The 23,830-nt window shown below is 47.1% G+C and overlaps 1 protein-coding gene across 6 annotated transcripts in view; it reads right to left on the reverse strand.

The window, feature by feature from the left end:
- PC (pyruvate carboxylase) overlaps positions 1 to 23,830 on the reverse strand; it is a 117,462-nt gene that overhangs the window by 36,894 nt on the left and 56,738 nt on the right. The window contains exon 1 of one of the 6 annotated variants that reach the window (XM_081280940.1): positions 14,632 to 14,742. The exons of the other annotated variants lie outside the window; for them this stretch is intronic. The gene's annotated coding sequence lies outside the window, so the exon portion shown is untranslated. Of the gene's footprint in view, positions 1 to 14,631; positions 14,743 to 23,830 lie in introns of those variants that run through there. 6 annotated transcript variants of the gene reach the window in all.

Below are 23,830 nucleotides of genomic sequence, written 5' to 3' on the forward strand. Positions count from 1 at the left end.
AGACCAAGGGGCCTGGCTAGACTAGAGTGGGCGCTCAGAAGCCCAGGGGCTTTGGGGGTGGTGAGCTGGGGGCAAGAGGGTGTTGTCACCCAGTGTTGTTGAACTGTGTACTCTCAAAAGAAATGCTGAAGTTCTGGTCCCAGAACCTCAGGATATGACCTTATTTGGAAAAGGTGAAGCCAAGGTACTCAAGTGAAAGGGGGGTTACTAGGGTGAGCCCTAATCTAACATGCTTGGTGTCCTGATCAACGGGGGACATTCAGACACAGTGACGGACAACGTGAAGGTGTGGGGAGACCATGGAGAGAAGCGCAGGGAGGCTGAGCCTAGGAAGGTCTCCCCTAGAGGCTTCAGAGCATGGCCTGCGGATGCCTGGGACGTGAACTTCAAGTTCCAGAGCGGGAGGCGGAAATCCCTGTTGCTGAAGACATCCAGTGTCGGGCCTTTGCCCTGCTGTGGTGGCCTTAGAAACCCACTGCACCCAGTTCCCCCGGCCACTGCCACTCGGCCGGGAAAACCTCAGTGGCACAAGTGTCTCTCTCTGCTCATCCGCTGCAGGCCACAGCACTTTGGTTTCAGAGCACGTGGCTACTTAGGATCAGAGACAAAGGCAACAAAGGCGAGGGGGAGGCAGGGAGAAGTGAACAAGGCCAGAGTGCCCAGCAGGCCGGCTCCCAGCAGGGCTGAGCCACAGGAAGGCCTCTGGAGGCAAAGAGGGGCGTCCAAAGAAGGGGGACAGGTGGAGAAGGCGGCTCAGGTGTGGGGGTGGCAGAGCAAATAGCCCGGCCAGTGTCCCAGCAAGGCACGGAAGGCGCTGGGAAGGAGGACCCCCCTGGAGACACCTGGGCTCCAGGTCAAGGGCAAGGAGCTTGGGCTGTGCCCTCAACAGCAGGGTGCAGCGGCCAAACCGGGCAGAGCAGAGACAGATTTGCAATTGACAGGGACCCTGAGGAAGCTGGATTCAGGGAGGAGAGACTAGAGGTGGGGGACAGGAAGATGTTCCAATGCCAGCGAGGAATAACAGGGACTCAAGCCAGGGTCACAGTGGGAGGGTTGGAGGGGACCTGGCAAAAAATACTTAGGCAGTAAAATCATCAAAACCAATCGGATGAGGGCAAAGCAGGGGCGGGGCGGGGTGACTCCGGGCTCCCAAATTACAACCACTGAGACAGAACCCAACGGAAATGCAGAACCAGCAGCTCTACTAAGACTGACAGCTTTGAGCTGGGGGACCACAGACCTTATGCCCAGGAGAACTGTCCCCAGTCCCCCAGTGAGAGATGACAGCAAGTGCTGCCTGGGGGTGAGAGCCCATGAGCAGGGGCACAGCAGACCTCTGAAAAGGAACAGGAAAACAGCACAGGTCCCGCACGCAGGGCTCCCTGGGGGCCTGAGCAGAGCTGAGAGGAGGGTGCAGGGAAAGGTGAGGGCGTCAGTGAGCTGGCAGCTAAGGCAGGCTCTGCCTGGTCTAATGCCCCGGTTTGGACGAACACTTCCAGAAAGTCTGAAAAGCAGAGAAATGCAGGGGGAGCTGGAGGACACTAGGATCAATGGACTCTTCTTCTTTTTTAATGAAACACTAAATGGATCCAGTGAAACGTAGTGGATCAAACACGCGGGTTTATTTCTATTCCCTTCTGAAATCCCACTAAAACATCAGTATGGGTTTCCTTTTTAAAGAGCAAAACCACAAACACAAAGAGCAGGAGAGCTGACAGCAGCAGATGATGGAGGCGAGAAATGAGAGGAGAAAACTGCTTGGCGTGTGGACTAGCGGTGCAGCCTGAGGAGGAGGAAATCCCGGGGGTCAGGGTTGGGAGTCCCGCCATCAAGTGGACCCAAGCCATGGCCGCCTGGGGAGTCCAGAGCCTCATGGCAGGTACCCAAGTGGTGGGATGAGGGACAGGGCCACCAACAGAAGCCAGGTTGGTCGGGATCAGAACCCCAGATGCTCCTCCCCATCACACAGCCAGGACTCTCCTGTCCCCAGTGGGCAACAGTGACAGCGGCCCCGATTGTGGTCCCCAGAGCCCTCTGCGTCCACTGACTCTGCACTGCAGCCCCTATGCCACAGCAGCCTGCTGCTCCCAGGTCTGCAGCTGAGGAACTGATGCTGGCAGGACGGGTCAGTGGCATGCGCGGGGCACGCCCCCGTCATCTGAATCCTGCACCCTGCTCCTGACCACCACACGATGGCTCTTTCAGAAGACAGGAGGCTTGGTTCCTGGAGCGGCTGCAGCCCAGCCACCAGGCCCAGCACAGGCAGCAAGGCCCCAGACTGCAGCCGGGGATGAGGGCACCTGCCCATCTGCAGCTGGAAACCCCTCAGTTCCACAGGGCTTCGCAGGCCCTCCTCCAGGGAACACACCACAGGACTCCTCTCAGGTGACTACTGTGGCTGGACCTTGGATGTCCTCCGAAGGCCCACATGTTAAAGGTTTGATCCCGACAGACAGGGCGGTGCCCATCTGTAGCCTCAGCTGTTTAGGAGGCTGAGGCAGGAGGATCACAAGTTCAAAGCCAGCCTGGGCAACTTAGTGAGACCCTGTTTCAAAATAAAATAAAAATGGCTGGGAATGTGGCCACCGCTAGAGAACCTCTGGGTTCAATTCCCAGTTAAAAAAAAAAAAAAAGGATCAAAAAAAGTTTGATCCTCAGGGTGCAACTACAAGGAGGGGGGTAGGCTTTAGAAGGTGGGGCCTTCTGGGAGGGCTTCAGGTCACTGGGGCATGCCCTGAGAGAGGACTGTGGACTCTGATCTCTTCCTTTCCGTTTTGCTTCCTGGCCACGGGTGAGCAGGCTCCGCTCTGCCACGTGTACTCACTGTGATATGCTGTCCCCTCAGAGGCCCCAAACAACCAAGCCATCGACCGTGAACTGGAACCTCCAAAACTGGGAGCCAAAGTAAACCTCTCCTCTTCAGAAGTAGATGACCTCAGATATTTGTTATAGGGACAGACAGCTGAGTAACACAGAAACCAGCCAACCCAGCACAGGATGCCTGAAGCTGTGACATTTGGCCTCTCCAAGAAAAAGCCCGCCTGTAGTCCCCTCGCGACGGGGGCCGGGTGGGGACCACCACCAACAGGCTCAGCTGCCCAGGTTTCCCAATGGGCTTTGGTGTCGCGTTTTTCAGTAGAAATGTCAGCCAAACACCACCAGATATTTGAGAAAAATCACCAAAAATTCACCAAAACAAAAATTTTTTTTAAGGGAACTCAAGAGAAAAGCAATACAGAGAGCAGACACTTAGAAAAACTATAATTAATCTCCTCAGAGAAATGAGAAAAGCAATTGCATCCATTAAGTAAGAGGCGGCAGTTATTTTAAAAAGGCAACAAGAAAGAACTCTAGGAAAGTAAAAATAGAGTTGCAGAAAATTTTAAACATAACAAATAGAAGAATTACAAGGCAGCTCAGGACATCGCCCAGAAAGACGAACCTGCAGAAAAAAAGGGGAAAAGGTAGGAAAATAAGAGGCTCAGGTGGGCCCTCCTGTAGCCACTGCCTGGAGTCCCAGAAGGGAGAAGAGAAAGCCAGAGGGAGGGGCCGGCCACCGAGCCCCTGGGGACTGAAGGACTCCCGGGGTTTGGCCTAGCCTCAGGCTGACATGCCCCGGAAAAGGATCCAGAGGCCCTTAGCTTCCTGCAAAGTAACGAACTGCCGCAGGCTTGGTGGCTTCAGACAACAGAAACCACTGTCCTTCAGTTTTGAGGGCAGAAGTCCAAAACCAGTGTCCACACCCTGCAGGACTGGCGGGGATGGGCAGCATGCCCTCCACTTCTGGTGGCCACTGGGGCTCCTTGGCTTGTGGCCACATCATTTCAATGCCTGCCTGTCTCCTCAGCATATGTCTCTGCCTTCCCAGGACACTCATGATGGCACTTAGGGCCCACCCCTGTCATCTTCCCTTGTCAAGATCCTTAATCATATCTGTAGGTCTTTTTTCTTTTTCTGTTTCTGGGGATTGAACCCAGGGGCACTTTACCACTGAGCTACAACCCCACCCCTTTTTACTTTTGATTTTGAGACAGGGTCTCACTAAGTTGCCCAGGGATGGCCTTGAACTTGACTTTGACCTTGAACCTGCCTAAGCCTCCAAGTTGTTGGGACCACAAGTATGTTCCACCATGTGTGACTAGAGGACTTTTTTCTTAAAATGTAGGACCTGGATATCCCTGGGGACATCTTCCAGCCCTCTATACTTCTGAACAGGAAAAGGAAGACTCACCCGACTGTCAACAGTGACAGGAGCCAGATGCTGCTGGTGCAATGTCTTTAAATTTCCGAGGGAAAACACTCTCCAACCTGGAATTCTCTACCCAGTTAGACAATCCATCAAAGACTGCAAAATACACAATCCCAGACATGCCTGTCCCTGGGAAGCTCTGAGATGGGCTCTAACAAGACAAGGAGCATGCTGGCCAGGACTCAGGGGCACAGAGGGGCCTCGCAGGTGCAAGGCCCAGGTTTGCTCCTCAGCATTTCAAACAGACACAGGGTCCAGGTCCAGGCCCCAGGCTGCCAACTAGAGGAGGCAAAGGGACTCCCAGGGTGCAGGAAGTCCCAGGCCACAGTGCACCCAGCAGGCCCAGAAGGCAGCTCCCTTAGAGGTTCCCAAGGCGGAGTTAGACAGGACTGCAGATGGGCCCCTGTCACTGGATCTGTGAGAGCCACTCAGGATTTGTTTGTTTAGCTGGGGATGAAGGAAGGAGGCAGCTGATGAAAAGTGGACAAGAAAACGCCACCATCCTCCACATTCTGCATTTTCAAAGGTGATTTACTTGATTTAAATAAAGTAAAAATCTGAAAATGTGCTTAACACAGACCTACACAACTGTGCTGGGAGCTGGGGGAGAAAGAAGGCAGCCACGGGAAGGCGAAGCAGCTTTACAAGTGTAACTCTCAGCAGAGTCCACAGTATTGCTTTTTCGATAAAGTAAAAGTTAAACTTAACCAAGGAGGAAACCACCCTCTACAAACAGTAGCAATCTCTGAGGCTTTCCCCTAGCACACTCCCAGACCAAACCCCACCCTGCTGGGCTCCCTCCCCTTCCAGGCTCCACACTCCTAGGGATGTGAGGCCCCATTACCTGGATTTGTGTTTTGATTTTTTTCATGAATGATAGCCATTTTTTAGCTTTTTTCAACTCAATGTAATATTTGAAATCTATTCACATTGGCATACATATAGAGTCTGTTGTTTTTAATTATTTACTGCTGTTGTTTTTAATTTGTTCCTTTTTTTGTTTTGCTTTATTTTCTTTCTGGGTGCTGGGGAGCAAGCCCAGGCCTCAGGCATTCCACCCCAGGGGTATTTCCCCAATCCTTTTGCATTTTTGAGTTCACTAACTGTATCAGCTATAGGTTGTTGTGTTACATGGGCCACAAGTTTATTTGTGCCCCAAAGAGGGACCGCTGTGACTGAAGGTTTTGGCCCCTCCTTTCCTAAGTGCAGACACACCTCCTGGGCAAGGATTCTGCAGGTAGGTGGGGTTCTCTGGGAGGCAATGAGGTTATGGGGGTGGAGCTCTCCTGATCAGGATCACAGTCCTTATAAAGAGATTCCAGAGAGCTCCCTCACACCCCTCTGTCCAGTAAGGACACAGTGACCTATGAACCAGGAAGTGGGTCCTTATAGGACACCTTGATCTCAAATCTCCCAGCCTCCAGAAAGGTGAGAAATAAATCCCTATTGCTTATAGATGACTCTGTCATGGATCGTGTTTGGCAGCCCACACAAAGACAGTGATAGTAGGTGCTTTCCAATCTTTGGCTATTAAGAACCCTATCATACAGACTGACAAAATTATAATTGCTTCAGTGGGACAAGAGGTCCATGGGGTCCATTACACTGTTTGTTGCACTGCTGCATATGACTGAACCTTCAAAATAAAACTCAGTTAAAAGTGAGTAACTTTGACCTCGTATAAAAGATATGTAAGAATTTCTCTAGGACATAGACTTAAATTGGCCCAGGGCACTCAACCACTGAGCAACATCCCAGCCCTTTTTTGTATTTTATTTAGAGACAGGGTCTTGCTGAGTTGCTTAGAGCCTCGCTGAGTTGCTGAGGCTGGCTTTGAACTCACAATCTTCCTGCCTCAGCCTCCAGAGCTGCTGGGATTACAGGCATGCACCAGGGCGCCTGGCTAGGCACATTCTTAATGTTAACATTGTCAAATCTCTCTCCAGAGTCACATTGTCCTAACAATCTGTACTGACACTGGAGTGCAGCCGAGCTTCTGTGTCCCCATGTAGTCACTGACTCTATAATGTCAGACTTTGCTTTTGTCAATCTTGTGGGTATAAAATTGCACCTTGCTTTACATTCCGGTTCCTTGATTACTAGTGAGGTCAGACATTTTCTCATGATTGTGGGCATATTTCCAGGTTTTTCTCTTAACTGCCTGTTCATGTCACTTGCCATTGTTCTGCAGATCTGGCTATCTTTCTCTTGTGGAGTTGTAACACATCTTTACATGTTCTAGACAGGACCATCAGGCCGCATCCTCTGTTGTGTGGGGAACCCCCTCCTGCATGGAGGAGGATTAGCAGGTGCTGGAAGAGGAATGGGCAAGAAGCCCAGCAAGAGGCTGAGGGAGAGCGGGTGGGATGAGAGCTGGAGCAAGTCCAGGAAGGAGGCCCCGGGCTTGGGTGAAGATGACCTCCTCCTCTGGGACCAAGGGCCTGGGCTTCCGGGACAGGCCCAGCTGCAGAGCATCCCAATGTCTGGCTACAGGCCACACCAACGCTTCCCACTCTGAGGGGTCCAGACTGTCCCATCCCAGGAGGCACAACCCAAAGAGCAGAGCAGCAGCCCACGGCAGGTCCACATGCAGCAGCACCACTTCCCACTGACATCAGGTGGCCCGTCACCACAGCTGCCCAAGAACCCAGAGTAATGAGGTTAATGAGGCACCAGGGATGACTGCCACTAAACTTTAAGAAAATGTTTGGCAGCTGGACCAGCAGAAGACATATTAGAAAAAGCAGCGGCATTTCCCTCCGACGGAGTTTAGAAGAACTTAGTTTTCTGAATAAGTGGGTTTAGGTCAAGTGGTTCTTCTAGAATAGCAAAATGTTAGACTGATTATGTAAGTGATTTCTTAAATTTTTGTGGTGATTAACCTTGGAGAAGAGACACAAGCAGTTTTCAGTCTGCATTCTGGTACATTCTTATAGAATGCTGGTTTGATATTCTTTCTTTAGAGGAAATAAGGCAAAAGTTAGGAACATTTGGGGTTTAGACATCAAATAAGTTCTAGTTAAAGTCTACCAGGAACCAGAGTTCTGTGACCCTCAGGACAACCTTTTGTCTCTCTTTCCTCTCCTAATTCTTCCCAAGCATGAAGTTACCAGGCCAATGGCTGACACAGTCAGAAAATTAAAATGCAAACCACTCCGTTAAAATCTGAATTTCAGACAAACAGAATTAAAAAAAAAGTATATCCCATGCTCTATTTGGGGTATACTTACACTATAACATTATTTGTTGTTTACTTAAATTTAAATTTAACTGGGCATCCTGTATTTTATCTGGCAACCCTGATGGGCCGGCAGAGTTGAGTCCCTGATGGGATCTTAAGCAAAGAAATGGGTGCAGAGGCCCAGTGTCGACAGGGAGGAGGGGAGCGGGGGAGCCAGCGGCAAAGTCGCAGCCAGGACGGCAGGAGCTGACTGCCCGGGTTCAGAGCAGACTCTGGAGAGCGCTTTTACCTCTGGGCCTCAATTTCTTCACTTGTATATCCAGAAATTTAAAAAATACCAAAGATCTCAGAGGGTTGTTACAAAGATCAGTTGAGTTGAGGCATGAGACAGTTTAAACTGCCTGAAGCCCAGCAGAGAGGTGCCACCAGCAATTCCAGCAACTCGGGACACTAAGGCAGGAGGATCCCAAGTCCAAAACCAACCTGAGCAACCCAGCAAGGCCAGTCTCAAAATAAACAATAAAAAGAAAAAGCAATTCCTGGCACATAATCAGTCTCTATCCTAAATGGTGGCTTTTGGTGTTGGCAGCACCACTTAGTATTAGTGCTGACCTGTGGCCGATGAGCACTGGGGCTGGAAGGGATCAGGGAAGACAGCAGAGCCCCAGGTGGAGGGCTGGGGCTGCGGCAGCACAGTCCTCACTTGTTGGGATGATGCTCTGTACAAAGTCCACCCGGACACCCGCTTGCTCAGAACAAGTCAGGCCTCAAAAGGAGGATGTCCGGCTGCCCGGCCCGCTGTCCAGGGGCGCACCAGAGGCCATGCATGGTCCTGGCTCACTCCACTGACTAGAGATGGACGACGCATCTCTCTCTAGTTCTGTGCTCAGTGGCAGCAGTTGGTGGCCTGAGGTTGGCCCCGATGGGCGTGCTTATGCCACAGAACCTGGCAAACGCTGTAATGGGGTCCTTTCCTCACCTCCAGCCCTGACAGAATACCCTGATGGGGCACAGGCACGCGCACCCCAGAGGGGCTGGGTGGCTGGGGACGGGGCTGGGGGCACAGTGCCCCTGCTCTACTTTTTCTGTAGCTACAGAACTCAAATAAGAGGCCTCCTTTTCTTTTTTAAAGGCCTAGTGTACAGAAGGTTTAAGTTGGTCAAACTCAGGAAGAGGTGAGGGAGAAAGGAAATGGGCCCTGTCAATATTCAAGTAGCTTGAAGCCATTTGGCAGCACTAATTAGGCTATGAGCATATCAAAATGAAAATTCTTTTGATAATTGCACTTAACAACTTGAAAATTATTCCTCTGTCTTCTAAGGGACTAATTTCTTTGTTCCCACCCTCCACACCCCTGTCTCTCTCTCTCTCTCAACCAAGTGTGAGAATTTAAAAGCACAGCTTTTTGATACGCCTCCCCCCCACAACACACACACACACAAAGCCAAGACATCTCCCGGCTCCCCAGGAACCAAGCTGAGACAGCTCTTCCCTCCCGTGCCTGTCATCCACCCAGAAGTCCTTGCTGCCACCCCCTAACCCTCACGCCCTCCCCTCCTTCCATTACTAAGCCACCCTGAATCACTCCTTTCCGACTGCCTGAATTCTGGTAAAAGCCCCCTAAGCCATCACCACAGCTTGAGCTACCAAGGCACCTGGTTATTATTGATCGATTAATTGATCTGGGTGCTGGGGATTGAACCCAGGGCTTACAAGGGAAGCACTCTACTAACTGAGCCATAATCCCAGCCAAGAGTTCAGTCTTCTTAAAACCTCCGAGCCCTGCCGCACACGTGTGAGATCTGGTCTCCCTGGCCTCCTCTCCCAGGGTCTCTCTAGTGTGCTTCCCAGCCTTGTCTCCCACCACTCCACAGCCTCCTGGACCCTGCCCACGGCTTGCCCACTGCCTCCTCTTTGTTCCCAGAAGGTCTGGCATGGTCTGACCTCTGTCAGAGCACCCCCTCCACCTAGACGGTCCTACCCCGCGAGCCCTCCCCCGTCCTCACTGGATGCAAGTCTGACTTACGCGTCTCATTTTTCTCCCTACTTAAATTCAGTAGATTTAAAAAACATCCAAGGACAAAGCAGACAGGAGAAGAAATGGCAGCAATGTAACCCAGGAAGCTGGATACAGTTAAGGGTCACTGACCTTGTAGCCCCACACTGGCCAGGGGGAGGCTGATGGTCCACCCGACTCCACCACCCACCACATCTACTGTAGGATCCACAAAGGGCCAGGTTCCCCCAGAACAGGGCTGAGTGTGCCCACCAGGGGTGTGTGAAAGCTCTTGAGAAGCCACATCTCCCTCCCATGCCCAGGAAACCACCCGCAGGGGTCCTCTGGAGAAGGCAAAAACTAGGAGCTGTGGACTAGGGTGCGAGGCACAGCAGAGAACCTTGGGATCTTGCCAAAATGGAGAAGGGAGGCCAAGTGATTGCACATTCCGTCCCCTTCCCTCACTCCCAGAACACCAGCAACCAAGGAGGAAAGACTCCGGATGTGAACACTGAGGTTCCCAAAGAACAGCCCACCCAGGTCACCTACTGTGAGACGGACCCCAGTATGTTCTGGATGCTCAGGCCTCTTGTGAGCCCCCAAGATCACCTGGCAGATTCATAAAGAAAACAAACCAAAGAAAAGAAAAGCCTCAGAAAAAAACCCTGGAGGAAGCCAACCATCCAGGGAGAAGAAACCTACAGAAACCTACATGCATCAAGAGCCTGGGAGTGGAAGACCACAGCCCTGCACGGCGGGACTCCGACGCCCATCTTGGAAGAATCACTCAGGGAGAAAAACAGGGCCTCAAGGGCTGGGGATGTGGCTCAAGCGGTAGCGCGCTCGCCTGGCATGCGTGCGGCCTGGGTTCGATCCTCAGCACCACATACCAACAAAGATGTTGTGTCCACCGAGAACTAAAAAATAAATATTAAAAATTCTCTCATTCTCTCTTAAAAAAAAAAAAAATCAGGGCCTCAAGGAAACTAAAAATGATAGGAGAAACTGGCCAAAAGAAAGCAATAGAAGGGTTGGAAGTTAAATTACAGGAAATCTAGAAACGGAACAAAAAGGCAAATGAAATGGAACATAGGAAAGAAAGGAGAAAAACTGGAGAGTCACTCCAAGAGATCCACAATCGAAAGGATAGAAGCTTTAGGAAGAGGAAACAGAAAGAGGAAGAAATGAAATAATCCAAGAAACTCCCAGCGTGGAGGGCCCCGCTGGAGCCCACCAAGGTCTTGTAGGTTTCCGATCCTGGAAGCCGACAGACATGGGGGAGGGGACAAAAATCAGAAAGGTTTTGGATTTCTTGGCAACTTGCAAAGCTAGAAAAGTACAAAGCAAGTCTTCAAACTTGTCAAGGAAAAATGATTTCCAACCTGAACTTTCCTCTCCAGCCAAACCACTGACCACGTAAGCAGGCAAAATAAAGACAGAGAGCAACCACACTCGCCAGGAAGCCACGTGGGTAAGTTCCACCCAGCAAGGGACCTCGAGAGTGGGGGGCGGGGCGGGACGGGGACGGGGACCAGGAGCTCCCCCAGGACAAAGACAGAGCTCTGGAGGAACCAGCCAGGACAGCAGTGATGTGTGGGTGGGGGAGCTGGCCTCCACTTCATGGGACCCTCCTCAGGGGCACTGAAGGCAACAGAGTCACCATCTCACTGACAAGACTCACAGGTGATGGCCTGTGATGGCACCGACCACGAGATGGGAAAGTCGCTGCAGAACGACATGGAGCCCAGGACGCGCTTCTAACCCACATCTTAGCAGGAGCCTTCAGGTGCCAATGGCCCCAGCAGGGAAGATGGCAAAACTTGCCCAGTCACGTGCACACCCCACACCTGCAGACTGTTTCTAGAATGAGACTCCAGGAGCCGATAATGGTAGTGGCCTCTGGGGAAGAGAGTTGGGGGAAGGGTGACCATCCACTGTCTACATCCTGAATTTGAACCATATACTTGCTTATTCAAAAAGTGGATGAAATACAATATATGCAAAGCATACCCTCCCACCCTTTGAGGCCCCATTTCACTGGCCGTTCCCTCGAGAAGCTGTTCCTGGCTCTCCATCTTGGCCCAGAACAAGCTGGGTGTCCTCCTCGTGACCTGCTCCTCTCTGGGCACTGGTCAGTGGGCGCAGGTCGAATGTCCTGCCTAGAGCTCTGTGGGGGCTGATACAGTTCCCCTCTATCTGTGGTTTGGCTTTCCGTAGTTTCTGTGACCTGGAGCCAATTGTGGTCTGAAAAATATTAAATAGAAAATTCTAAAACCAAACAGTTCCTAAGTTTTAAACCGTGTGCCATCATAAGTAGCATGATGAAATCTCTCTCAATCCCACTCTGTCCTGCCCGAGACGTGAACCGTTCTTAGCAAACCCTCCTGTCGGTCACTTAGCCATCTTGGTTACAGGCCAACCAGTACAGTACCACAGTGCTTGTGCTCAAGTAATACTTATTTTACTTACTAATGGCCCCAAAGTACAAGTACAGTGAAGCTGCCTCAGATATGCCTAAGGATTTCCTGTAAATGAAAAGCTAAAAGTTCTTGACTTGATAAGACAGAAAAATCATGCTGGGGTTGCTAAGACCTTCGGTAAGAATCTTCTACTTGTGAAAAAGGAGAACAAATTCATGCTAGTTTTGCTGTCATTCCTCAAAACTTAGGGTCATTGAAAAAATCGGGTCTACTGTGCATAAAAAGTACTTAGTCATTCACCCTCCTCCAGCTCTCCACGTGGGCCCTGTGGGGGAGCGGTACAGGATATTTTGAGAGAAAGGCCACATTCATTTCCTTTCATTATAGTATGTCCTTATAATTGTTTCACTTGATTATTAGTAATGGTTGCTAATCTCTTACTATGCCTAACTTATAATTAAACTTCATCACAGGCTTGTATGTACAGGAAAATAAATGATGTAAGAGTTTGATACTGAGGTTTCAGGCCTCTACTGGGGGTCTTGGGAGTCACCCTCAAGGACAAGGGGGTCTAGTGCATAACTGACTCATCTCTATCATGTAAACTTGTGCATGTGACTTGCTCCAGGAGCGCTGGAAGGGCACTTCCGTTTCCTGCCTACTATGTACGCCAGGCACCTCCAAGCTCAATCTCTTGGGGTATCATCAATCCTCATTTTACTGATAAGAAAAGTGAGGCTTAGAAGGACTCATAGGAAGTGGCGGATTCAGGAATAATGAGGCCTGTCCAATTTCAGGGCCCCTGTTTTTCACCAGAGTAACCTGGTCCTGTGCCTGGTTCACAGTGTGGTTCCAAAAATGTTTAACTGAAGCAAAATTTAAAATCTGAATTAGAATTCAAAGGTCCTGCTGGAGCTGGAGTCTTCCCATATTCTAAATTTTGAAAAAGAGGCCACAAGTACTCAAGGGTGGGCAGTGCCTCCACCCAGCCAAGGTGGGCCAGGGCCAGTGGCTACTGATAGTAGGAAGCTCCCCATCCAACCGGGGGAGCTTCTGGGTATCCTACAGCTCTACCCTCGAGGGCTCTGAGTTTGTCTCCAACAGCTTTATTAAGATATAACTCAAATACCGAGCTGGGGATGTGGCTCAAGCGGTAACGCGCTTGCCTAACATGCGTGTGGCCCGGGTTCGATCCTCAGCACCACATACAAACTAAGATGTTGTGTCTGCCAAATACTAAAAAATAAATATTAAAAAATTCTCTCTCTCTCCCACTCTCTCATGGTTCGTACATTTGAAGAACAATTCAACCGCATGTAGTGTAGTCACAGACAGGTGCACAGGTTACCAGAATGGACTTCAGAACACAGTCCTCTCCCATGGCCATCCCCCACTCCGTTGGCTGCCTCAGCCCCAGGTGACCACTAACAACTCTGCCTATGGATTTGCCTGTTCTAGAACATTTCATATAAATAAAATTTTAAAATGATCTGGCTCTGTGTGTGCAGTTTTTTTCACCTGGAGTGCTTTGTCAAGGTTCATGTGTCAGTGTATTGTTACTTTTTATACCTGAGTAACATCCCATTAGGTGGGTATGTCACATTGTATTTACTGATTTACCAGCAGACGGATCTGGGGTTGTTCTGGTAATCACGAACGAAGCTGCTATGACATTAGTGTATAAGTGTTTGGGTGGACACACGCTTTCCTTCCTCATGTGTGTACCCTCGAGTAGACCTGGGGGGTCACAATGTAGCTGTTTAACACCAAGGAACTGCCAGGCTTTTCCTAAGCCATTAAATTGTTTTGTGTTCAACTAGGAGTGTAAGAAGGGTCCAAATTCTCCACATCCTCGCTGACACTTGTTATTATCTGCCTTTTAAAATATCTTTTAGTTATAGGTGAATGCCCTATCTTGATTTTAAAGTATTTCTATGTGGTGCTGGGGATGGAACCCAGTGTCTCACACACGGTAGGCGAGCACGCTACCTCTGAGCCACAACCCCAACCCAATTATCTGCCTTTTTGATTAAACATCCTAGTGGAGGTGAAGTGGTATCTCACTGCGGCTTTTATCTTCATTCCTCTCAGGAGGAATGATTTCAAGCATCTCTTCCTGGGTTTACTGGTTGTCTGTATATCCTCTTTGGAGAAATATCTATTTGAATCCTTTGCCCATTTGTAAATGGAATTATTTGCCTTTTTATTGTTGAGTTGTAAGAGTTCTTTACATATTCTAGGTACAAATTTCTTGTCAGATGGGTGATATCCAAAATTATCTCCTGAGATTCTCTGGGTTACTTTCTCACCTTCCTCATGATGTCCTTTGAAGCACAAAAAATTTTAATTCTAATGATTCACAATCGTTCTTTTATTGCTTTTGCTTTGGTATCACATCTAAAAAACACTGCCTGTGTGCTAGGGTTGTAGTTCAGTGGCAGGGTGCTCGCCCAGCACCTGTAAGGCCCTGGGTTTGATCCTCAGCACCACATAAAAATAAACAGATTAAATAAAGGTATTGGGACCATCTACAACTAAAAAATTGCCTAACACAAGGAGACAAAGAATTATACCTATTTTTCTTCTACTAGTTTTATGGTTTTAGCTCATACATGTAAGACTTTGATCCATTTTGAACTAGCGTTAACATGTGATGTGGATTAAATTGCCAGCGTTCTCACTGAAAGTCAACTGACCAACGTGAGTTTATTTCTGGACTTTGAATTCTATTCCAGAGATCTATGTGTTGCCACAGGCCAGTGTCACTGTCTCTTGATTACTGTACCTTTGTAGTAAGTTCTTAAATCGGGAAATGAGTCCTCCAGCCTTGTTCTTTTTTTCCCCAAGATTCGTCTAGCCATTCTGTGTGTCCTGCATTTCCATGTGAACTGCAGGATCATCTCGTCAGCTTCTGCAAATACAGGCACATGGGCTGTGACAGGAAGGTACTGAATCCATTAGTCTCTGACCCAGGAGCTTTGGGTCTTCTGTTTCTTTAGGTCTTTAATTTCTTTCAAAATGTTTTATAGTTTTCAGGGCACAAGCTTTGAACTTCTTTTATTTATTCCTAAGTATGTTATTCTTTTTGATGCTATTAAATAGACTTTTAAATTTCAGTTTTCTCACTTATACTATATAGAAATATGAGGATGCAACCAACCTTAGGTAAAAATAGTTTTTAAAAATACATGATGTTGGGGGCTGGGGTTGTGGCTCAGTGGTAGAGCGTTCGCCTCACATGCGTGAGGCACTGGGTTCAATCCTCAGCACCACATAAAAATAAGTAAAATAAAAATATTCTGTCCTTCTACAATTACAAAAAAAAAAAATTTTAAACACATGATGTTGTTGCTGATGGTGCTGGTTCTGTCTGTGTGGAAGAAGTCCTTATTCCATAAATACTCAGTATAACAAGTATTTACACTCTACCAAGTATCCTAAGTAACCCAGAGATGTACATAGGTCATATGCAAATACTACACCCTTTTATGAGCACCCTGGCTCTTGATGTCTGTGGGCCTCTGCAGCCAAGCCCTGATTTCCATCAGTTGTGTCCTGCTGAACTTATTGGTTTTGAAGACTTTGTAACAGGCTCCCCAGGTTTCTCTATAAAACCACGTCAGCTACAGATAAAGGTACTTCTAGTTCTTCTTTCACTGTGGATGCATCATCGTTCCCGACTGCCCTTGATGGCCAAATTGTGGGCAGGCAGCTTGTCCTGATTTGAGCAGTCAGACTTTCCCAGAAGGCAGCAGCCAGACCTGTCATCCCACGTGTGGCCCACGGGCTGCGTGAGGTTCCACCAGGGTTAGCCCCTAGGGGCTTCCTGCTGGGCGACACCTGCTCACCCGGCTGCATCCCCTTCTCTGCTCTCTGTCCAGGGAGGCTCCTGGGCTCCCTTGCTGGCTGGCTGTGGGACACAGGTTCAGTCAATGGGAAGCACGGGCAGAAGAGGGGGTGTGGGTGTCTCCCCACTCCCAACTGGCTTTTGAGCCACATCCTGGTGGGGGCTGCAGCTGGCCACTACGGCAGTTCCTGCTGGGCACCCCAGCCCACACTGGCCCCCACTGGTGGTGCAGGACACACTATTTCCTCCCTGACCCCTTCAAAGCCCAGTGGTAGTAATGGCTTTCCACGTTGCTGGTCCCTGGGTGCCTCAGCCTCCTTGTTGGGTGCCTGACTCGTCTTGGCTGGTTAATTCACTTTCTTAGAAATAATGTGTGACCCTTGGCCACTCACGGCCAGTTTTTTCTGCTCCTCTACAAGACCCCACCCCCCAAATAGCGCCAGGGAGGATGGCACAGTGGGACTCTGCTTGGCTGAAAACCTGGTTCTCTGAGTAAAATTATTCCCCGAGTGCCCTACCCAGGAGCCTAGGAGAAAGGGAGAGAGCTTCAGACCCCAAAGGCAGAGAGTCAAGGGCAACCCAGAGGCGGCTTGTGACCTGGCCTGCGGCTGCAGCTGTCCCCCTCCTTTGCCTGGGGCAGGACGGACCTCTGCAGCCTCTGATCTGACTTTTCATCCTGTTGCTCACATTTGAGAACAAAAAAGGGGCCAGAGGCCTCCTCCCAGAAGCAGGGTTCTAGAAAGCCACTGTTGCTGCTTTTGCCCTAAGAGCGACTTGGCAAAAGTGTCAGAGTCTCCATGCCTGTTTGCGCGAGCTTGCTACTGAGTGCCAGCTGCTGTGTTAAACACTGCATATGATCTCATTTAATCACCAGAAGCCTTGGCTGTTGGGCATTATTTTAGGAAAGGAAATAAAAACTCATTTTTAAAAAATATTTTTTAGTTGTTGATGGACCTTTATTTTATTCATTTATTTCTATGCAGTGCTGAGAATCAATCACAGTGCCTCACACATGCTGGGCAAGTGCTCTACCACTGAGCCACAACCCGAGCCCCTCAGCACATATATTTTTTGTATGATTTTTTTTTTCTTTTTCGTTTTCATTTTGCAGTGCTGGGAATTGAACTCAGGGCCTCCAACATATGAGGCAGATGCTCTAAAACTGAGCTACATTCCCAACCCCTGAATAATGGTTAAATCAAGTTAAACATATCCATTTCGTCAAACATGAATCAGCTCTTTAAAATGAAAACATCGGAAATACTTTCATCTGGCTTTTGAGATATACAATAGAAAACTACGATCTGCAGCCGTCCTACTGCAGGACTGAGCACCAAAACTTCTAACTGCAGCCTCAGACCCACCGAACCACCCGTGCCCCCCAACCCCCAGCACTCTCAGCTTCTGCTCTGAACTCCTGTGAGATCAACTTGTTTTGTATTCCACGTGTGTACGAGAGGTTGCAGCACTTATCTTTCTGCCCAGATTATTTCACATAACATAATGTCCATAACATAATGTCCCCAGTTCCATCCATGTGGTCACAAGTGACAGGGTTTCATGACTTTTTTACAGCTGAATAGCACTGTGTTGCGCATTCCCACCACATTTTTAATCCATTCATCAGCTGATGGACACTTAGGCTGATTCCACTTCTTGGCCAATGTGAATGGGGCTGAAATAAACACGGGACAGCAGATGTCCCTGCAATAAACTGATCTCGGTTCCTTTGGACAGATACCCAGGAGGGAAAATACTGGATGTGTGACAGCTCAGCTCTCTTTGTGATGGTTTGAGGAAGTGCCACACTGTTTTCCTCGGTGGCTACGCTAAGACATATGTTCCCACCAACAGCGCACAAGGGTTCCCGTCTGCACATCCTCACCAGCACTGCTACCTTTCGTCTTTTTGGTAACAGACATGTCACTGGGGTGAGGTAATACCTCGTTCTCGTTTTTAAAGTACATGTAGCCCCTCTCCCCCAGCAAGACGCAGTTCTCAGGAATTTTCTTTGCTGCTGCCTGCTCCCTCCAGGACTGGCTGCCCACTGAGGCCTGACTTTCATAGATGAACTGCACACTAAAGATAGCTAGAAATGCAAAAACCTCCCTTCCCAAGCACTCCCTGATCCCAAGGTACTAGGTGCTCGCCAGAAACACCCACCATGACAAAACCCAGGCACAAGTCACTCTGATCAAAACAGGACACTGGTTGCTGCTGTCTTCTGCAGGCCCACTAGACCACAGCGCTCACCAACCACGTTCCAGAAGAGGCTGCATTCCAAAACCCGGGACACTGAGGCCCCCCCTGCCTGGGATCCCATCCTTCCCTTGAAACATCATGTACGAGATTCTTGCTTAGAGCAAGGGACAAGATGACCACGGAAAGGCAGGAGCATTTGCAGGTCACTAATAAAGCTCTTTCTGTCACTCTACCTCTCAGTTCATTGCACTGGGCAGCACGGATCTGAACCTTGTGTGGTCACAACTGGCACCCAATGAGGGGCTGTGTTCTGCTGTGGTGAACTAGCCTTGAATGGGGGGGGGGCAGACAAGAAAGATTCCTAGGGCTGTGGGGCCACTTTAGCTCTGGGGACAACCCCTGTTCCCTTGACAACAGTCACTCTCATGCCCTCTCCAGATTAAGAAGCATTGTATCTCATCCAAAAGGATGTCACTTGGAGGTCACTCTCAAGCAACTCCCTTCCCCCTCCACTTGGGGACTCACTTCAAAAGACAGAGTGCTCTAGGAGAGGGAAGAAGTGGGGTGTTTTACCCTGAAATCTATCTGTGGTCCATACCCCTGATTCTGGTTGTGTGTGTGTGTGTGTGTGTGTGTGTGTGTGTGATGCTCCTACTCTGTACTTCTGTGAGTACGTGCAACCTGGGTGCATGCAATTCTTTTCAATCTTGTCAAAATTGGGAGAACCTGTGAGTTCCCAAATAGGAGTCCTCTGGGTCTAATCCTAGCAAAGTGGTCTGATCAGAGTTTCAGCCCTATGACCTGCTAGGAGCCACAACCAAATAATATGAAATAATATGATGCATGGCACTTTTGGTTGTAAGGTGACGCCAAATAGCCATTGAGATGATATGATTATGTTAAGATTTACATTCATATGGAAATTGGACTCCTGCTATTCACCTTGGCTTGCTACGGGACTCATGTTACGGGACTCCTGGAGAGTTCCCATTGGTAGGGGAAGGATAGTAGGAGGGAATTCCAGGGGAGGTCCTGGGCCCGGTTCCTGTAGACACGACCTTGTGGGTGGACCGGCTTGCTTGCCGGGCGCGTATGGAGTATTGGCGGCATTTTCAAAAATAAAGTTTTGTTCCTGCTTGAGTGGCTCGTGATTCTGTGCCCCGCTAGACTGCGGCAATTGGTGGCCCGGACGAGGAACGCCTGAAGCTTAGAGGTGAGTAAAATTGCTCGCCCCTGAGGGAAGGCGACAGAATGGGTGACCATTTCAAAAAACAATGTGTTCTTGTTTTGATTTATTTTGTTTTTATTTCAAGCTCCCTAGCCCTAGAATTTTCTCAGGCGAAATGGGAAAAATGGTTGGCTCAAGGTTTGAAGTTATTCCGCCCTGAGAAAGAGAAAATTGATACAACCATTCTCTGCTCCGTTTTTGTTTCATTCTGCTTCAGCTTTGTTTTATCCTATCTTATTGGGTTACGTTACCTTTATAATAGATTAGAATCTAGTAAAAAACAAACCAAAAGACTGTTAAGTAAATTGTTAGAGATCCAGACTATGGTAGAAAGAACGTTAGGTCAAGCAAAAGAGAAGGTCTCTCAAGCTAGTCAGACAGAGGAAAATTTAAAGAAAGAAAGCTTAGAGGAAAAACAGCCATCAGGTGGAGAATTACAACAGGAGGCTGCTACTAACTCCGTTCTATCACCAGAGGGCGTAATTCAACCAACAGCTCCATCTAGAGCTGAGCGGCCCTCAACTCCCGTAGTTGATGGACGGAATTCTGAGGCAGGACCCCAAAGATTAGCATGCCCTGTACTTGAGCAGGCAGGAGGGCAATGAACTCACCGTGCTTTAGATTTCAAAACAGTAAAGCAATTAAAGGAGGCTGTAACAACCTATGATCCTCAAGCACCCTTTACGATTAGTATGGTCGAATCTGTTACCAACTTGGACATGACACCAGCAGATTGGGCTAACATGTGTCGATCTGTGCTAAATGGAGGACAATATTTGTTATGGAAGGTTGCCAATGAGAAATTTTGCATGGAGACAGCTAGGCGAGATGCAGAAGCCGGTTACCCTCAAAGAAATCTAGATATGTTATTAGGAAAGGGACCTTATGAGGGTCAAAGACAACAAATTGAATATGAACCTGGCGTATACGCACAAATTGCTATAGATACAGTTAGGGCATGGCAGACTTTACAGGGGCATGGAGATTTACAAGGTCAATTATCTAAGGTAATACAAGGAACTAATGAACCTTACGCTAAATTTGTAGATAGGCTTATTCAGACAGCTTTTAGAATATTTGGAAATACATAACAGGCAATGCCATTTATAAAACAACTGGCTTATGACCAAGCAAATCGTTGCTGCAGAGAGGTCATTAGACCATGGAGACATGAAGATTTAAACACATATATTAAATTATGTAGAGACATTAATAAACAAGGGCAAGTCTTAGCAGCAGTACAACAGGCTTTAGATGCCAGGCCAAAAACATGCTATAATTGTAATCAAACAGGACATTTTAAAAGGAGGTGCCCCATAGGAGGAGGGTTTAACAAAACTAGATATCAAAGGAATAGAATACCGGGTATTTGCCCACGATGCCATACAGGGAAACATTGGGCTAATGAATGCCGTTCTCAAACCACCATAGAGGGTATTCCGTTATCAAAAAACGGACAAGGACCAAGTGTTTACCCACGATATCGTGGAGAAAGGTATCAGGCTCCATTGCCAAAAAACGGACTAGAGGGCCCAATGCCCCGGGGCCCAAAACCACAAATATACGGGACAATGGAGGAACCCAGCAGCACCATCAAGGCAGTGCCCACGATGCATTATCCATTAAATCCCTCATCAGACAAACTAGAGGGAGCACAGGGTTGGACATCTGCACCTCTGCCAGAGCAGTACTAACTCCAGAGATGGGAGTTCAAATCCTTCCCACAGGAGTAAAAGAACCTCTTCCCCAGGGAACAGTAGGCTTATTATTGGGACGCAGTTCTACACTAAAAGGACTTATGATAAGTCCTGGGATAATTGATCCCGATTATGAGGGTGAAATTAAAATTATAGCTAGTTCTCCAAGAGGTATATCAGCAATTTCACCAGGAGATAGAATAGCACAGTTATTAATTATACCCAGCCTGCATGATAAATTTTCCAGTTGTAATGTAGAAAGAGGTTCCAAGGGATTAGGCTACACAGGTGTAGATTGGGCTATGCTGTCTTTAAATTTAGATTCTCACCCAATGCTAAAATTAAATATTCAAGGACATGAATTTAATGGGCTGCTGGACACAGGTGCTGCTGACCTCAGCATCATATCTCGTCAAGAATGGCCAAAACATTGGCCATTACAACAAGCCACTCAAACGCTTCGAGGCCTAGGAGTGGCAACAAATCCCCATAAAAGTGCTATGGTATTAGATTGGAGGAATCCTGAAGGATGTGAAGGAACTATACAGCCATATGTATTGGATCATCTTCCCGTAAATTTATGGGGACGAGATGTCCTAGATCAATTAGGATTGACATTAACAAATAACATCAATCCTAACATGCCCACTACTAGGGCTAGACAAGAATTTAGGAAAGAAAAAAGATTAAGAGAACAAGAACAAGGTATGACAGCATCAATTCAAATAGATCAAGAAATAAATAGACATGGATTGGATTTTCAGACAGGGCCACTGAGACAATCAAAATTACTTGGAAATCAGAAAGACCAGTGTGGGTTCCTCAGTGGCCCCTGACTAAAGAAAAGATACAAGTAGCCCATGACCTGGTCAGACAACAATTAGCGGAAGGACATATACAACCTTCCATATCCCCCCATAATACTCCCATTTTTGTCATTAAAAAGAAATCTGATAAATGGAGATTATTACAAGATTTAAGAGCCATTAATAATGAGATGGTTATTATGGGACCTGCTCAATCAGGGATTCCCCAATTGTCTGCGTTACCAAAAACCTGGCATGTTTTAGCTATAGATATTAAAGATTGTTTCTTTTCAATTCCAGTTCATCCCGAGGATAGTCCACATTTTACATTTACTATCCCTGCACTGAATCATAAAGGTCCTGATCAGAGATATAAATGGAAAGTACTCCCTCAAGGGATGGCTAACAGCCCAACTATGTGTCAAATTTATGTTAATAAAGCAATCCAGCCACTTAGAAATCAAAATCATGAACTACAAATATTTCACTACATGGATGATGTGTTATTGGCACATAAAGATAAAAACACATTGCTAGAATGTTATGCCACACTTACAAACTTATTAAAAAATTATAATCTAGAGATAGCAATAGATAAAGTACAATTAAATCTTCCAATTAATTATTTAGGAGTTCTATTATCCTCAACCATGGTCCGTCCACCAAAAATTCAAATACGAGTAGATCAACTGAAATCACTTAATGACTTTCAAAAGTTATTGGGAGACATAAATTGGATAAGGCCTTATCTAGACATACCAACAGGAGAGTTGGGACCTTTATTTGATATCCTAAAAGGTCCATCAGATCCAAATTCACCCCGCATGTTAACGCCTGAAGCAAGAAAAGCATTAAAAATCATTGAGACATATATGGAAAATATGCATTTGGATAGAATTGATATAAGTTTGCCTTTATTATTTATTGTACTACCAACAAAAAATATTCCTACAGGAGTATTTTGGCAAAAAGGTCCATTATTGTGGGTACATTTATCTTATTCTCCTAACACTATTCTTACTAGATATCCTGAGGCTGTAGGACAATTAATACTCAAAGGAATAAAAGCAGCGAAGGGAGTGTTTGGGATTTCTCCCAATAAAATTATTACTCCATATACTATGGATCAAATTGATGAGTTAGCTACTGAGTTAAATACTTGGACAATAATCATGTGTAAATCTAATGTTTCATTTGATAATCACTTACCATCTAATACTTTGTTGTGTTTTTGGTCTAAACATCCTGTAGTTTTTCCAAAAATGACAAGAAAAACCCCTATCATAAATGCTCCAAATATATTCACTGATGGGTCAAACAATGGTACAGCAACAGTAGTTATTCCTGATCAAACTTTTACATTTTTAGTACCCAAACAATCAGCTCAAAAGGTAGAGCTTAATGCAGTATTACAAGCTTTTATGATGTTTAAATATTCTGTATTTAATTTATTTTCTGATAGTCAGTATGTAGTTAATGCTATAGTATCCCTTGAAGATGCCGGTAGGATTTCCCCTTCTTCTACTGTTTTCTCTTTGTTTTCCGCTATACAAAGTCTAATCTGGAACCGAAAAGATCCATTCTTTATAGGACATATCAGGGCACATACAGGATTGCCTGGAGCCCTTAGTTTGGGCAATGATTTAGCAGATAAATCTACACATGACATACATATTTTCTCCACAATAGAAGAAGCTATAAATTTTCATAAAAGGTTCCATGTCAATGCTAATACTTTACAAAAGCGTTTTAAAATAACTAAAGAACAAGCCAGACATATAATAAAACAATGTCAAAATTGTGTGACATTTTTACCACAAGTTAATCTTGGAGTCAATCCTAGAGGACTGATACCTAACCATATTTGGCAGATGGACGTCACACACTTGCCAAAATTTGGAAAATTAAAATATTTGCATGTTACAGTTGATACTTCTTCCGGATTTTTGATGGGCTCCCTTCATGCCGGCGAAAAAACTAAAGATGTTATAGCTCATTGCTTACAAAATTTTGCCACTGTGGGCGTTCCAAAACAGTTAAAAACGGACAATGGTCCTGGTTATACTTCTACCTCTTTTAAACAATTTTGCTCATCATTTGACATTACTCACATAAGAGAAATTCCATAGAATCCAATAGGACAAGGCATAGTTGAAAGAGTTCATCAAACTATTAAAATGTACTTATTAAAACAAAAGGAGAAA

Source organism: Spermophilus citellus, assembly GCF_964194105.1.
Source record: "Spermophilus citellus genome assembly, chromosome: 2".
Taxonomy (NCBI): Eukaryota; Metazoa; Chordata; class Mammalia; order Rodentia; family Sciuridae; genus Spermophilus; species Spermophilus citellus.